General features: G+C 40.1%; 1 long non-coding RNA gene across 1 annotated transcript; it reads left to right on the forward strand.

The window, feature by feature from the left end:
- The first annotated feature begins 6451 nt into the window (after nucleotides 1-6451).
- On the forward strand, nucleotides 6452-14069 carry LOC311430216. The gene is made up of 4 exons (XR_014688620.1): nucleotides 6452-6538; nucleotides 10985-11063; nucleotides 13262-13356; nucleotides 13551-14069. It is a non-coding gene; the product is annotated as an uncharacterized lncRNA (long non-coding RNA).
- The last annotated feature ends 3542 nt before the right edge of the window (nucleotides 14070-17611 follow it).

Genomic DNA, 17611 nt, shown 5'->3' on the forward strand with positions numbered 1-17611 from the left:
TGTGGAGTCAATCACTAATGCTAGGGTCAAAACAATACAAAGGAAATAAGGAATTGGCCTCAGGATGACGAGCAAATCCCCTGTTCTTGCTATTGGAAGTTTCATGCAAGTTTTGGGCTGTCCATAAGAGCTAGATAAATAAATATTAACATGGGTTTATAAAAAAAGCCAACTCTCAAGGGTCTAAGAATTCTCTAAGTCACCTCTGAAAAGCAGACTGAAAGGAATACAGTTGCTTGGAGCTTACACTTGACTTGGTGTATTACTTAGACTTTCTGAAGAGAAAATGGAGCAAACTGCTCTGCTGAAACATACTGAAATGCACTGTGTTTAATTAAATTCTGGCTAGATGGATTAGGTTCCCTATGGCCATCTGATGTACACAGAAGAAATCAGAGAGACCTGAAATGTGGATAATTAACAGTAATTTCAAAATGTTTAAGTGAACTCTTCATTGTTATTGCTTTGACTTTTTCGTTATTATTGCTATGACTATTAAATTATTTGACAAATGGTGTTGATACTACCTGCCTGCCTATGAATATTAATTATTGTAATAGCAGCAGTAATTTATATTTATTTTTTACTTTAAGAGAATCCAAGCCATTTTGCAAATCAAATCATTTATGTTGCAGATGTTTGTACTTATATTTATTTTTCAGTTTTGTGGCTTAGATTCACCCTGCCTAAATCCGGGCCTCTAACTGAGGCAATAAACTAGCAGTCTGCATACCTTGGATATATACCTTCCTTGTATGGCCAAAAAAAAAAACAAAACACCATAATTTCAAATATCCTTCAAAAGGTATCTTTAAAGAATGCTCTAAAGCACCTAATCTTTGAATTTCTCTCTACACAGGGTACATCAGAAGGTTGCCTCAGCTGGAAAATGAGTTTTAGTGATGCTCATTATCCATCATACTTAGCTTTTTCAGATGCCAGGTTAGTGTGTCCTGATTGTATAGGTGTACTGGGTCTGGCTGGGATGGAGTTAACTTTCCCTGCAGCAGCCCATACAGTGCTATGCTCTGCATGTGTAGCTAGAACAGCAGTGGTATCACACCAGTGTTGTGTCTGCTGCTGAGCAGTGCTGGCACAGCATCAGGACTCTTTCTAACCTTCCTAGGGGGTGGGTAAAGAAGTGAGGAAAGAAACATCACCAGGGAAGCTGACCTAAACCAACCAAAGGGATATTCCATACCATGTGCAGAGAAGGGCGACGAAGCTGGTGAGGGGCCTGGAGAACAAGTCCTACGAGGAGCAGCTGAGGGAGCTGGGCTTGTTCAGCCTGGAGAAGAGGAGGCTCAGGGGCGACCTTATCGCTCTCTATAGGTACCTCAAGGGAGGCTGTAGCGAGGTGGGGGTTGGTCTGTTATCCCACGTGCCTGGTGACAGGACGAGGGGGAATGGGCTTAAGTTGAGCCAGGGGAGTTTTAGGTTAGATGTTAGGAAGAACTTCTTCACTGAAAGGGTTGTTAGGCATTGGAACAGGCTGCCCAGGGAAGTGGTGGAGTCACCATCCCTGGAAGTCTTCAAAAGACGTTTAGACGTAGAGCTTAGGGATGTGGTTTAGTGGGGACTGGTAGCGTTAGGTCAGAGGTTGGACTCGATGATCTTGAGGTCTCTTCCAACCTAGAAATTCTGTGATTCTGTGATTCTGTGATATGTGGTGTCACACTCAGCAATAAAAGGTGGAAGAAGGAAGAAGAGCAGAGGGGTGGGCTCTCATGAAAATGTTGGTCCTCCTCCTGAGCACTGGCTATGTGCATTGAGGCCCTGCTTCAAGGACATGGTCAAGCATCGCTCATTTGTGGGAAGTAGAGAGTAATTTCTTTCCTCTGCACTTCCACATAGCCTTTATTTGTTTTGTTTTGGTTTGCTTTGTTTTTCCCTTTCCTCCTCCCTTTTACCCTTTCCCTTATTTTTTTTTCCCTTAGTTAAATTGTTCAGTTAATAATAATCTTTCCTTAATAATTATTTTTTTATCCTTATCCTTTTATCCTCAACCCGTGAGTTGTTCTTTCCTTTACTTCTTCCCCTCCTCATCTAAGGAGGGGGAGTGAGTGAGCGGTTGTGGTGTTTAGCTGCCTAGTATGGTAAAACCACCACAACAGGTGAGATTAAGCTCATGGCCAGATGTGCAGGCAGAAAGAAATGTTCCTCTAATTGAGACTTGTAAAGATCTTTGTTAAATTGGTTCATTGATGTTGTTTTATTTTATTTTATTTTATTTTATTTTATTTTATTTTATTTTATTTTATTTTATTTTATTCTGTAGTATGGTTTAGTTATGGCCCTCCCTAAACTCTTCTTCAAACGTAAGGACTTAAATGTCCTTTAAAGTACACAAATGGTATTTTTTCCTTTTGTTGGTGACTTTCATTCTTTTCACTCTAACTCTTGTGTCTTGTTACAGTGTCAGAAAAAGTCATGCTTTGGCATATTGAGACTTTTTGAACTAAGCAACTATCACATGCATGCCCATGTGATTCTTTCTAGCCTATTGTTCTTACTGCTCTATCAACTAACCGGTAGCTGAATCACAAAATTGTGAGGTAGTGTTGCCAGCTGGTAAAGCAAAGGATTGAAAATCCTGCATGGTTTTCCTTTATAGCATGAAATTGTGAAGAAATGGTGAGGAAGACAGAGATCTTTAATCAAAAGAAGGAGAAATTGAGAGACGGCGTGGTGGTAGGCCTGAAATAAGTAAAAGACCACTGCAAGAAAAAAAGAAAAATTCTTTGCCATGTTAGCATATTTAGGATGAGAAGTTATAAGCTTGAGGTGTACCACAGGTCATTCAGGCTAGTTATAAGAAATCTTAACTGGAAGAAAAATTACAGTCTAATTCATTGCTTAGGGAGGATGTTGGACTTGTTGGTCTTAGAGGTCTTTTCCAACCTAAATGATTCTATGATTCTATGATGCCACATCTCCCTCATTGGCAGCCAACACTGGCACAGTATGAGGAACAAAATGGATGAGCTAGAAGTCGTGGCCCAGTCCCAAAGCTATGACATCATCGGCATAAGCGAAACGTGGTGGGATGAGTCCTGTAGCTGGTGTGCTACAATAGATGGTTACAGGCTTTTCAAGGGGGACAGTCAGGGTAGGCGAGTTGGGGGGGGTGGTAATGTATAAGAAGCATGGGCTGGAGTGTGTGGAACTTCAAGTTGGCGATGACAAAGTTGAGAGCCTCTGGGTAAAGATTAAGGGACGAACAAATAAAGGGGATGTTGTAGTGGGAATCTATTACAGACCACCTGGCCAGGACAACAATGCCAATGAATTATTCTTTGCAGAACTAAGAGATGCCTCAAGATCAACTCCCCTTGTCCTTATCGGGGATTTCAAATTGCCAGACATCAACTGGGATCACCACACAGCTGACACGAGCAAGTCCAGGAGGTTCGTATGATAACTTCTTAGTGAAGGTGCTAAGGAAGCCAACTAGGAAAGGTGCCCTCCTAGATCTGTTGCTGGAGAACAGAGAGGGTCTTGTGGGAGACGTGGCAATTGGCGACCATCTCGGTCATAGTGACCATGAAGTGGTTGAGTTTAGAATTTATGGTGACAGAAGGAAAACTGCCATCAAAACTTCAGCCCTGGATATGGGGAAAGCAGACTTCAGGCTGCTCAGGGAACTAGTCAGCAAGGTCCCCTGGGAAACTGCTTTTTAAGGCATTGGCATTCATCAGTGCTGATCAATCTTTAAGCACTGCCCCCTAAAAGCACAAGATCAGGCAATTCCAAAATATAAGAAGACAGGTAGGTGGGGCAAAAGGCCAGAGATCTTCTACTGGAGCTTAGGCGAAACAAGAAAATGTACGGCTGCTGGAAGGAGAGTCAGGCGACGAGGAAGGAATACAGGGATGCTGTTCATGTTTGTAGGTAGAAAATTCATGTGGCCCAACTAGAGTTGAAGCTGGGAGACAAGACATGGTCTGTGGGAGAGAATAAAAAAGTTTTTTTTAGATATGTGAACAGAAAAAGGAGGACCAAAAAAAAACATACGTCTGCTGCTTGATGGGGAAGGTCTCCTCACAGACAATGACATAGGCAAAGCAGAGATGTTTAATGCCTTCTTCACCTCTGTCTTCAACACTGATGATGGGCTTCAGGACCCAGGGTGCCCTGAGCTGGAGGACCATGATAGTGGGAATGACAAACTCCCAACTGACCCTGAACGTGTGCGGGATTTGCTGCTCCACCTGTATCCATACAAGTCCATGGGTCCAGATGGGATTCATCCCAGGGTGCTTAAAGAGCTGGCTGATGTCATCGTGGGACCTCTCTCAATTATTTTTCAATGATCTTGGGAATCTGGAGAAGTCCCAGTAGACTGGAAGCTGGCAAATGTGCCAATTTTCAAGAAGGGTAAGAAAGAAGACCCTAGCAATTACAGGCCTGTCAGTCTCACATCAGTGCCTGGTAAAATTATGGAGAAGATGATTCTTGAAGTTACTGAAGCGCATCTGGGGGACAATGCGGTCATTGGTCCGAGCCAACATGGGTTCATGAGGGGTAGGTCCTGCCTAACAAATTTGATTTCCTTTTATGATAAGATCACCTGTCTGGTCAATCAAGGGAAACCAGCTAATGTGATCTTTTTGGACTTCAGCAAAGTTTTTGACACAGTTTCCCATAGGATCCCACTGGACAAAATGTCCAGCGTACAACTTAACAAAAACATCATACAGTGGGTGAGCAATTGGCTGATGGGCAGGGCTCTAAGAGTTGTGGTTAATGGGGCCACATCTGGCTGGCAGATGGTCACTAGTGGGGTCCCTCAAGGCTCCATTTTAGGGCCAGTCCTCTTCAATGTTTTTATAAATGATTTGGATGTAGGACTAGAAGGTGTTCTGAGCACATTTGCTGACGACACCAAACTTGGAGGAGTTGTGGACTCAGATGAGGGTGGAAAGGCCTTGCAGAGAGATCTGGACAGATTGGAGAGCTGGGCAATCACCAATCACATGAAGTTTAACATAGGCAAGTGCTGGGTCCTTCACCTGGGACAGGGCAACCCTGGCTTTACATACAGACTGTGCGATGAGATGCTGGAGAGCAGCCCCGCAGAGAAGGATCTGGGGGTTGTGGTTGACAGCAAGTTGAATATGAGCCAGCAGTGTGCCCTGGCAGCCAGGAGGGCCAACCATATCCTGGGGTGCATCAAGCACGGCATCGCTAGTCAGTTGAGGGAAGTGATTGTCCCGCTCTACTCTGCGCTGGTCTGGCCTCACCTCAAGTACTGTGTGCAGTTCTGGGCACCACAGTACAAAAAGGACATAAAACTGTTGGAGAGTGTCCAGAGGAGGGCGACAAAGATGGTGAAGGGCCTAAAGGGGAAGACGTGTGAGGAGTGGCTGAGGTCACTGGGCCTGGAGAAGAGGAGGCTGAAGGGGGACCTCATTGCAGTCTACAACTTCCTCACGAGGGGGAGTGAGGAGGCAGGTGACCTATTCTCTGTAAACACCAGTGATAGGACCCATGGGAATGGTGTTAAGCTGAGGCAGGGACATCAGGAAGAGGTTCTTCACCGAGAGGGTGGTCACACACTGGAACAAGCTCCCCAGTGAAGCAGTCACTTCACCAAGCCTGTCTGAATTTAAGAATCAATTGGACTGTGCACTTAGTCACATGGTCTAAACTTTTGGGTAGGCCTGTGCGGTGCCAGGACGATCCTTATGGGTCCCTTGATGATCCTTATGGGTCCCTTCCAACTCGGGATATTCTATGATTTTGTGATTTGCTCTAGGCACAGTTGCCATTGCTTTGTATCACAATGGATGACCTAAATATTCACTTAATGATCTAACAAATATTATATGTCAAATAATTGAATCATAGAATGGCTTGGGTTGGAGGTGACCTTAAAGATCAAGTTCCAGCCCCCCTTCCATGGGCAGGAATGCCACCCACTAGACCAGGTTGCTCAAGGCCCCATCTAACCTGGTCTTGAACACCTCCAGGGCATCCACAGCATCTCTGGGCAACCTATGCCAGTCCCTCACCACTCTCTGAATGAAAAATTTCCTCGTAACCTCTAATCTAAATCTCCCCTCTTTCAGTTTAAAACCATTCCCCCTTGTCATATAATTATCTACCCAATTAGAGTCCTTCTTCATCCCTTTTATAAGACCCCTTTAAGTATTGAAAGGCTGCAATGAGGTCACCCCAGAGCCTTCTCTTCTGTAGGCAGCTCTCTCAGCCTTTCTTCATAGGAGAGGTGCTCCAACCTCTTGATCATCTTTGTGGCCCTTCTCTGGACTCACTCTAACAGCCCCACTCCTTCTGCTGCTGGGGGCCCCAGACCTGGACGCAGCACTCCAGGTGGGGCCTCATGAGGGCAAAGTAGAGGGGGACAATCTGCCCTCTTTGAATGATCTCTTTAGCCCCCTTTCTTTTTATTTTATAAAAATTATAACTTGCAGTGAAGGAAATCTGACCAAGAAAATGGGAAGAGAAGAACCCCACACCTTCTATTATGTAGAAGTCTCAGAGAAGATTGCCATAGAGGGGAACTGAAAGACATGAGGTAATCAAAGGACATGGGAATACAAGTAAAAGCTGTTGTAAGAAAATTCATCATAACAAAATTCGATGCAAGCTCTTGGAAAAAAAATGAACATTTTATATTTGTTTACAAAATCTCTATGTAAGTATTCTCTCTGGGAACAGCAACAGGACTCGAGGGAATGGGATGGAGCTGTGACAGGGGAGGGTCAGGCTGGGTGTTAGGAAAAGGTTCTGCACCCAGAGGGTGGTCGGGCACTGGGACGGGCTCCCCAGGGCAGTGGTCACGGCACCAAGCCTGCCAGAATTCAAAAAGCATTTGGATAATGCTCTCAGACATAAGGTCTAATTTTGGGTGGTCCTCTGTGGAGCCAGGAGTTGGACTCCATGATCTTTGTGGGTCCCTACCAACTTGGGAGATTCTGTGCTTCTATATAAATTGATGTTATGCACTATCTTTCCCTCAGAGATTTCACTCACATGCACTCTTAAGGACCACTTGTGTGCAACACAGCCAACAAGGGACACTGGCTGTCAAATATTCGTCATTTCTCTGATTGACAATAGTGAGCTTGTTTTTTGACAGATCTTTCATATCCTTTAGGAACCAGTGCTAGTCATAGGGTGGTCTTTTGTTTCAGGATTTTGCTTACTCTAGTCTCCATAAATCTAAGGCAAAGTTGCTGCTTTTGCACATTTTTTCTTGTTTGTTTGAAATGTACATCTGTTTTTCTGATGGGCCAACAGGAAAAGGAATGCTATATGTCATATCATGGAACCTTGTTGCCATCTTCCTGTTGTCAGAAGGCAGCATCTTCTCATGACAAGTTGCCTGTGCTGAGGCCTTATCAGAGTGCAGGCCTTTTGGGCTTGACCTAAACATCACATTACTCAATTTTACTGCTGAGAACACTGTTCTGGGAGCAGTGTCCAGGGAATGGTGTTCTTCATTATCAGTACAGTCTATTCCTTTACTCCTTCCTCTTCTGTCTCATCTGGTGCTCTCACAAACATATGTTTCCATTCATACTGTGTTCATAACACTCTTAATATTTATTTTTTTTGTTACAAATCTCTACAACTTTACCACACCAATCACTCATTTTATCTGTGTGCTGGGTCATTAAACAGTTTATCTGCCTGAGTCCATAAACATCCTCAATCTACAGCCTCTGTTTGCCTACAATATATGTCAAAACTATTTATGAAATACATGTTTATTTTACACATTAACAAATTCTTCCACTTGAAACACAGGAATGTGTGTATATTTCCTCCTTCTTGTCTGACACTGACCATCCCTGACTGACGCTAATGTTTTTGGTCTGCCAAGTGCAGTGCTTTTGCATATTCCTTCTCAGCAGAGGAGAAATCCATTATTTGAAACCGTGATCTATAATCTGAACATAGCTTGCTTTATTTGCATCTAGTCTTGAGCAACTTATACTTTCCTCTATCTAACAGAGTAGATTTAATTATAGATTCTTAGAGCTCATACTCTGCTATGTCTCCTGAAACTGCTCCTGTAACAGAGCCTGTCACGACCCTGTGTAACCCGATTGACAGCTCAAAGCAGCAGTGGCAGCTGGTGGGAACAGTGCCATCTAGTGACATTATTATAACAGCATTAACACCATGCCGTATTGAAGCAAGTAAAACCAGCTGAGAAAATCATCGTCAGAGATGGAATAAGAACTCTGCTAGATTACCCTTCTTACTCTAACAATGATGCTGATACATGTCCATGGAGAATTTAATAAAATCACCAGCTGTTTTTACTGTAGATATATTTCCAGGCAGGCATCTATGATTATTACACAAGAAATAGCTTCTGCAGATGCCATTATTCTATTACAGTATTCAGTTCCTAATTACTGTATTTTATATTTGTTTTATGATCGGGCTGAGGTGGATTTCCTATTTTTTACAGACCAAAACTTTCAGGTACAGACCAGATGGTGGTTTCCCTTTATTAAAATGAATCACTTGTATACGCATGTTGCTCTTCTTCCTTTCAATGTAAACACCCTCCCTGTATCTAGGCCTCAAGCTGGATGGGAAACGAGTACAGTAGAGTGTTGTTGTTTGGACCAGTTCCTATTTTCAACCTCATTGCTGGCAGATGACCCACAGAGCAAGCCCTAGACAGAAAGCACATGCGAAGTCCGAACATCATTTTGCGGGGTCAGATAAATAGTCCTCTTAATAATTTTCTATGAGCATGTGAATCACAGAAGAGTGTACAAAAGATCAGGCAGAGATCAGGGTCTCCTGATACTACCTTTGTAATTCATGCTGTTAGGAAATCTACTTCCCACTCCCCATTGCTTACGCAACAGCCAATAGAGTCAGAAAGTTCTTATTTCTCTCGTGCCCCTGTGTTTAGCTAACTGTCTTCTCAGACCGAAAGATATTTTGTGTCATGTTTCTGTAGGGTCACTTGCCTCAGCGCAGCTGCTGAGAGTATTACAGTGCTCAGGTCTGCACGTACGATCTTCCTGTTTCACTACAATGGAAATTTTTGAAAGACGGTTCTCACACTCCAACTAATCAGTTAGTGAGTAGTCATTTTGGACTACCCACACCAGAGCATGAGACACATCTCATGCATAATTGCTGCTGGGAAGTCAAGTCATTGAGTATGTGTTTGCAGAAGCTAACATAAAGCCATATATCATTTGGGATAGTTTTTACTTTTTCACAACCCTCTCCTCTCCCCCAAAATGTACTGTGCTGATTATGGATTAAAGAATCATTTTAACTTGATAATAAAGACAGAGCACATTTAAACATCTGCAATGTAGTATGATTTTATGGATTTTTTTTAATAGTTTCAGTCGTGCAATTTTAATTGATTTTACCCTGATTTTACAGATAGCTGAGGTGACTAGTATGGCCAAAAGATTATTAGAATGACCAGGTACCTTAGGCGACTCATGTACTCTCCACTTTTTCCTTGTTGTGTCTTGGAGAAGAGTTGGACACACAAATTTCTACTTTGTAGAAAGAGACATTATCTATTCATCTTATTGTCTCTCATCTTATGATGCAGTTTTCTTATACTTGTCTTTGCAAGGTTTTTGACATTTTTCAGTAAAATCTCTGAAAACATCTCAGGAGTTTTTGATAATGTAGAACTAAAAACTTTAGTCTGTTCTACCATGTAACCTCAAATTGTCTTTCAAACAACATTAAAAAGCCTGGTCTTTTAAAGTTTTCTACGCTTCATTACAGTGGTCTGCTTTCAAATATTTGGGCTACAATTTGCATGCATCATGTGTTGTATACTATATCTTAGAGCAATTTTGGAGATTCACAATTGTTTGTTCTAAGTGATCCAAAACAAAGATCTCTGTTCAAGCACAGGAGTGAGCTTTCTTGGGAAGACTAAGGCAAATCAAACACCACTTCTATACCGTGTTTCTGAGGAAATTATTCCTGAAAAAATAGTAACTATTGACAATACTGCACCTACAGGGATCTATGTGGTGCATGGTGGTACTAATTTAATGCTAATCTCTTGCCTGTTACAGTACTTGAAATGCATTACATCTTCTTTAATGTCAGAAATTGTTAAAACTACCTGAAAATATATATTTGACATAGAAATAAGGATTATTCTAATGTTGGAATAGCTGTGTCTCAGGGAGAAAGTGCACAGATGGCTGCAAGGGGATGGCATTCTGGAGCTGGAGCTTCTCCTGGTGCTGACCATAGCCACGCTGACCAGGACAATTAGCATCCAATTGCCCTGTCAACCATTTTGCTCTTCAGGCTAAATTGTCCATGTAAATAACACTGTAGGCTAATTTTCACCATGTCTTTCTTCCCATTTTCCTTAATGAGCTACTCTGTTAGCTCAGACCAATAATTTTTTGTATCCATTGAGGTGTTCCTTAGAGCTCAGAGGGAATGGCACCCATATGGTCTGACAGCAAACACTGTTCATAGGGAGAAGGAACCTGAATCATGTATTGAATGAACATGATGCTTTAGCTTCTGAAGTTCCAGCAACCTCAATACTTGCTTCTAAAGGACTACAGGAGAATGTTGTAGATATCTACATAAGATGGTTGCTCTATCAACATGTTTATTGGTGGTAGTTGATAATGAAATACAGAACATTTTTCATAAGGGGACTATTCTGCCATTGTTACAAGCTTTATAAATTTTCATGGTGAAAGCTGAAATGCATATTTACAGGACAGAAAGCTTTCTGAACAAGAATCCTATTTTCTACTGGTTAACATGTGTACAGAAACTGGGGTAAATGCAGTGGGAATATAATCTATTGTAAAACAGTATTTCAGTTTGTTTTATTTATCAGGATTGCACTTTATGGGCTTCCCCAGACATAATTCAATGTGTTAGTACATTAAGTAACTCATTCCTCATGTTCATATTCTTCAATTATTATATATGTCTCTTTATAGCTTTGTAAGTTCCTCAGAAAATGTGATTTTTGCAGAGGCCAGGAATCAGCATCTCCTCCCAGCTTCAGTGGAAATGTACTTAACAGAATTAGCATTTGTTGTTAAGGAGGGAAGGTAAGATTTTCAAAATATGGGGTCTAAAGTTAGTATCCAGTATCCTGAAAATGTTGAAACAAATGTCGTAAGAATGAGAATAAGAATTTTTCATGTGTAAGACTTCTCACAATTTTATCAGACTTTTCATCTCAATAAATATGAGATATCAAGGACCCACAAAATTCCAAATATTAGGTTTTCCAACTTTTTTCTTTGCATTTTGCTGCTAAAAGAAGGAAGGAAATAAAAGAGGGGCGGGGGGGAGAAGAAGATAAGAAAAAACAGCTATATTTTTCATTAGTAAAAAGGATACAAAAATAGTTTGATTTTTTTTTCTTTTAAACTAGCAAGACAAAAGTTTTTCAAAGGACAATTTCAATCAACTCTTTTTGTCATGGATTTCCTACCAGCTAGTATAAACCAGCTTGATTAAACACTAGTTACCAGGGTGAATGGTAAAGAGCAGAACAAGGTATCCTTTACAACCACAGGCAGCATATGAATTTAAGAAACTTCAGAACACAGTTGCCATGCAGTGGACCTCCCTGTCTTCATCATTATTCTGTTATTTTCTGAAACTGACCAAATTCCTTTCTCTTTCTTTCAGTCCAAATGAAGCCACCTTATCTTAAAAGGGTGTCTGCTAAATACACGTGAAAAGGGGATGAGCAAAACCATATTTTTCCTCAAAGACACAAATGCTCCTAGTCATTCTTTTTAGTGTCTCCACTTTCTGTTCCCTTCACAGTGTAAATAAAAGACTGCACATATGCATCAGTTGCCCAGGACACAATACAATCTATGAAAAATGTATTGGACATGCCACATTCCAGTTTCATGAACTCATATTTCCACCCAAGATTTTCTGAAAAGGGACAAGGGAGTTCTGCCTCATGACGATATCACTTCCTCTGTTCAGATATAACATCGTATGTATATGATTCTTATATGTAATGGCTCTTTCTTTATGTTTCAAATGCAAAACTGCATTATACTGCTCTCAGACATCCCTCAGACACATCTAGCAGTTAGGTGCTGCAAGATGGCACACAGAATCTGTCTCATTGTAGATAATAAAACACCCTTCAATTTAAAACATCTGCTGGGTGATAACACATCTACAAACCAGATCTGGATCTGAGCTGTGCAAATGGGGTTAATTTCTAATTATGGCTGGAATGACAAGCAATACATGACTTAATATGTAGTGCAGACTCACATACATGTACTAGCTTGCTTCCTGAGATAGCTGGGAGGAGGAATAAATTAATTCATCAGAATAGCTGTGTTCAGGATTGTGTGCAATCAACTTACAAACTGACTCACAAATGGAAAATTTGGCTAGAGTGATTCTGGTCATAGTTGTTCGATGATGTCCAGATTGCCTCAGCATGTCAGCATTTTGTATGCAAAGTTACAAAAGAATCCGCTGGTCCACTTGAAATGAGGTAGTGCTCCCTATCAAGTCGATTACTGTTGCAGGGACAAGATGTAAAACAGAGAATGAACACTAGTGAAAGTCTGTTTAATTCCCTTTGACATTTCTCAGACCATTTGCTTTATTGCAGCAAATATGATGTAAATCTCCCTGAAGTCATACTAATAAATCTTATGGTGTCTGCTGAGAGTCTGCCTGGAAGCATTATATACCTCACAGTGTTCATTTTCTACTACTGTTCTACAGGAACTGTTATTTTCACCCCAAAGACTCTTTTATTTTCTACCATTTTGTGCCATATGTTATCATGTTATTGCTGTCTTGGAACTGGACTGAGTTGTGCTGTAATAATGTTTCCCACTTTTTCTGTATTTATACAATCCCTTTGACGATGCTGTCAGACTGCTGTCACAGGATCATGATGAAGTATTACAGAAGTACCTTAGATATACCCTAATGAGGAACTTTCAGAAAGTGTTTTTGGAGAGTCTATGGGGATACCATTCCTTATGACGTGGTGTTTCTACAGTGTGATGATCGCTGGATAGTTTAGGATATTTTGATTTATTTTGATTTGAGGTCTTCTGTGTCTTCTGATTAGATATTGTATTCCACTGCTGTGCCATTGGCATATCCTTCTGTACAGAAGTAGAATTATTTGAAATTAATCTTAATTCTTTTAGCTAAATTCTTTTACAGATTTTAATCTGTAACCATGGGATTCAATAATGTTCTCTGTGCTGTAAGATAGACTTAAAACTTGTTTTACCATTTTCAGCAAAGGTCATAGATGGCATAAGCAAGCAGAGAAGATGAAAAGGTCACAGATACAGGATACTAGTCTTTAGTACCCACCAGATACAGAAGTAGTTGGTAAGTCAAAAAGCATTTTAAGACCTGAGATACTACACTCACACTGCAGCAGTTAAATTACCTAGATGACATATTATTAACTCAAACACAACATAAAGAGTGACCACAATTAATTTAAATATATTTCAAATTTGCATTTTTTTTTTATAAAAGTGAATTTTAATAGAAGTCTTTTTTTTTATTTTTATTCCCAGAAACTTCAGAGACTGGACTACTGGACTATGAGGATAGTCCAGAATAGCATATGAGAATAGCGAGAGACTGCACTACATATCTTGCCTTGGAAAAAAAAAATGGAGAGAGAGTGAGAAGGACCTTCTTAAGCATTGAATGCATCCTCTTATGGTAGTGACTTTTAGAAGAATGTATAATATCTGGTGGAAATAACAAAACAAATGCTGTATTTTGGTACAGCAGATGTCAAATTTTAGGGTTAATATAAGCAAATATGGACTCTATGTTTTCCTGTAGAATGTATTTCTTATAAATCTTTCTTATTTCTTATAAATCTTTACTTGCATTTATACATTCATGCTAGCATAGAGCGAAATACTGCTCAAGTATGAATAACAAGTTTCAGAACTACCATCAGAGGTCGTAAGGCATATTGGAGGAGGCTTGTGTGGGTTCTACCAGGTCTAGTAAAAATGGTGATGACTTCTATAAGATACTTGTCATGATTATTACTCTTTTTATCACATTGTAAAGGACTCTTTTGCCATATTAAAAAATAAATAAATAAATAAAGTGGACTACATGCAAAAATATCTTGTGTTGATAATTTATTTCCATACCTCAAAGAAAAAAAAATTAAAAAAAAAAAGAAAAAAAAAGAAAAAAAAAAAAAGAAAAAAAAAAAGAGAGAGAGAGAGAGAAGATAAAAAGATACAGGGTAGAAAAAGATTTTTTTTTAAAAAAAGGTAGAATTTTCAAAAATATTCCAGTTATCTAGATTCATAATTCTCATTTCTAAATGTATCATAGAAGCAGGTGTCCACTTCACTAATTCTATGTGTGTGAGAATTACTTAAGCCTAAAACAATCATACAGACTCTCTGTTAGTCTATGGAGTGAAATAGTGAAATATCCAGAGGTGAATGAGTTCCCAGTATCTTATATGCTTGCTTTACAATGAAAAGAATATATTTTTCTCTTCAAATTCTGTATAGATAGTCTAGGCAACTAGCTAAGATGTAAGCAAACAATTATCAGCTATCTAACTCTAGGTTAGGTGAGTTCTGTTTTCTGGGTTCCCCTTTCAGTTCACATTGAAATTAGTCACCTAAACATCTTTTTGTTCCTGTCTATGATGTATCTAAAATCCAAAATTTGAAAAAAAGGGGACTTGTGAAGGTAGGTGGCTGGTTGATTTCTATGGGAGAAAATGATTCTCTCCCTAGTTTAGTCTTGTCATGTTTGCAAAAAGGATAAAATCAGATCAGAAGGTTTGCTGGTTTAGAAGTGAAAAGAGATTTTACGGTCAACATGCAAGAAGAGTCTAAATCATCCAATGTCAGCCCCAAGGAAATAAATTCAATACAGCACAGATAAAAACAAAGAAAACACCAATACTTTGCTCCAGCTCCAGCCAGACATACACACACAACATCCAGAACAGTGTTGTCATTTATATTTGTGAGTCTAAGCATCTAGTAGACTTTATATTGTAGTAAAAAAGACTACTTTATGAAATTTAGGATCAAACACCTCTGTGCTTAAAGGAGATGCAAGTCTTCTATTGTTCTTGACAGCCTCAAAAAGCCCTCCAGTATTAAAAGAATAGCTGTCAGGTTTTGTGACTTTTTTTTTTTTTTTTTTTTTTGACTAAAAATGTGTAATTTTGAATAAAAATGTTTAATTCAAACCGTACATGTTTTCTTGCCCATGTGACTACCCTTCAGTACCTTTATCAAACAGAACAAATACAACTGGAGATCCTAAAAGTAATATTGTGTTTAACATTTAAACATATAACTAATTTTTCTGTATTTATCCTAGTGCTTTACTTCATATTTCTGGGATCTGAGACACTGAGACTCAGCTAGTCTATCTCATTTTTGCTTACTGCCACTTTCTAGTTAATGCTCTGTGTACAAAGGCATGTTATTCAAGTGTTCCTGTTGCAACTTAGAACTTTTTAACTCTTTATGTGGTTGGACTTGTGTTTTTGTATTCTTATAAAAACTACTTGGGGCTGGAAGTTTGGCAAAACAATGTGAGGAAGCATCATGGAAGGATATGCTAACAACTAAGTAGTAGTCCAGACTTGTGCTTATGAGCCTTGTGTGGAGCAACCCAGATACCTGCAGCAGTGCAAATCTCTTCTGCGGATAAACTGCAATTTTGCACCCTGATTCAGCCAAGATTATGAACTACTGAGATGAATATAGCATTGCATTTGGTGCCTGGGACTTCACTACTGCACCACTTACACTTAGTTGTCCGTCAAAAGATCAGAAGGATGGTACATCCCTGCTCAAGTCATGTGGCTGTATACACCTTTTATAGTGATGAACTCCGAGGTCTGGGATTTTCTTGTAGTTCTCCATATAGAGCTCTTTTCCACTTAGGTTGCTCTGTTGAACTTTTGCTGTATATATTTTCCACAACACTTTTCCCCATAGAAACCAGGAATAATAACTTTTTTTTAAAGCTGTGGAAAATATTTTAAATAATGCTAAGCTTCTGGTGCTTCTCCTCTCCAAGCTTAATCACAATAAATATTTAAAAGGGACAGAGAAGTTATTCAAAGAGCAGGCTGCATTTTCCATTACATTAAAAAAAATTAAAATAGAAAATTGACGTTTTGGTACTTCTTTAAAGTGTTCTTGGCAGATCCATTTTTTGAGATAAAATTAAAATGAATGCAGAAAACCTTTCTTTTATTTTAAATAGAACTGTAAGCATAAATATAATTAATCTTGAAGGTGTGTCACTCTGGTCTTTTTATATGATGGCAAGAGTCCTGACACAGCACTACTAAAGGACAGTTACTGTGACAAATTTAGAAGTAAGATAAAGGCTTGATATGCTTTAGCTTATATAATTTCCTCCTAGCATTGCCTATGTAGCTATATTAGTGTAAGACTCTGGTACACATAGGTTTAAAATAAGTCAAGTAATTTATCCATACTTATTCAGCTGAAGATCCGTGAGAGGTTTTGTCAAAAACAGCTGGTTCAGTGTCAACAGTTCAAACAAAACCTGTGTGTATATGTGAAACAATGGTGATTTCAGCTCTTTGCCTAAGGAATGGGAGAGACTGAGGGCTGGCATGCAGCTACCTGAGTTGGGCTAATGAGTAATAGTTCTTTAAAGGCCAATTATTTGATTGCTAGTGTTCGTGGGCCGTGAAGTACGTGTTGAGGGAGGTCTATGGACTGGTCTGCAATGTGGGAGAGAGCTGTACTCAGCAGAGACTCCACATATTGCAAAACAGCTTGTTATGTGAACAGTGTCCAAAGCACAGGTACCCTCTGCCGTGTGGAGAGTTAAATAATCCAAGACAATTAGAGTGGAAAGTGCTCAGCTGGGACCTGTGGCAAATTAATCCACGGCTGCAATGGATTGTATTCACAAAGGTGAGTGCTATTTCATGAAAACCTTTTCCCACTCCCGCTATTCCTTCACCATTTCAATTCCTTTGGGTTGAGCCGGTCAAGCGTGATGCAAGCCTGCAAACAGCATGGAAACTATCGCCAGCATGTTAATGGGCTTTGGCACTTAATTTTGCCTGCCTGCGAGCCAGCAGCCAAAACTCAGCGGTTTCGTAAGATCTGCGCACTTTCCCCCCAGAGTCATCAGGTAATGTGGCTGGCGGCGCTGCGCTTTGCAGCCCTTCAGCCCTGATGGCTGCACACCCGCTCCCCGAGCAGGGACAGTGGCGAAAGACTGGGGCCTAGGCCAGGGCTGGGGCTGGGGTTGGGGCCAGGGGGCAGCGGCCCGCAGTGGGGGGCGTCCGGAGGCTTCTGAGCAGTGGCTACAGGCATTCGGGAGGCAGGCGTGGGAAACTGCATGGGAGGTTTTGGGCAGAGACACCTAAAAATCACCCAATTTTTCTCATTTAGTTACAGATCTGAACGTATCTTAAACCATTTTGAATTCCTTTTTATTTATTTATTTATCTGGCGAATCAAGAAGCCCAAACGCAAAAAAAATCATTCTGGATCAGAGCAGAATGTTTTCTGACATTTTAGAGCTTTCCGCTCTCCTTAATCCTTCTAAACATTCATTTACAAAGCATTTTAGATAAAAC

Source organism: Aythya ferina (genome assembly GCF_964211825.1).
Source record: "Aythya ferina genome assembly, chromosome: 1".
Classification (NCBI taxonomy): Eukaryota; Metazoa; Chordata; class Aves; order Anseriformes; family Anatidae; genus Aythya; species Aythya ferina.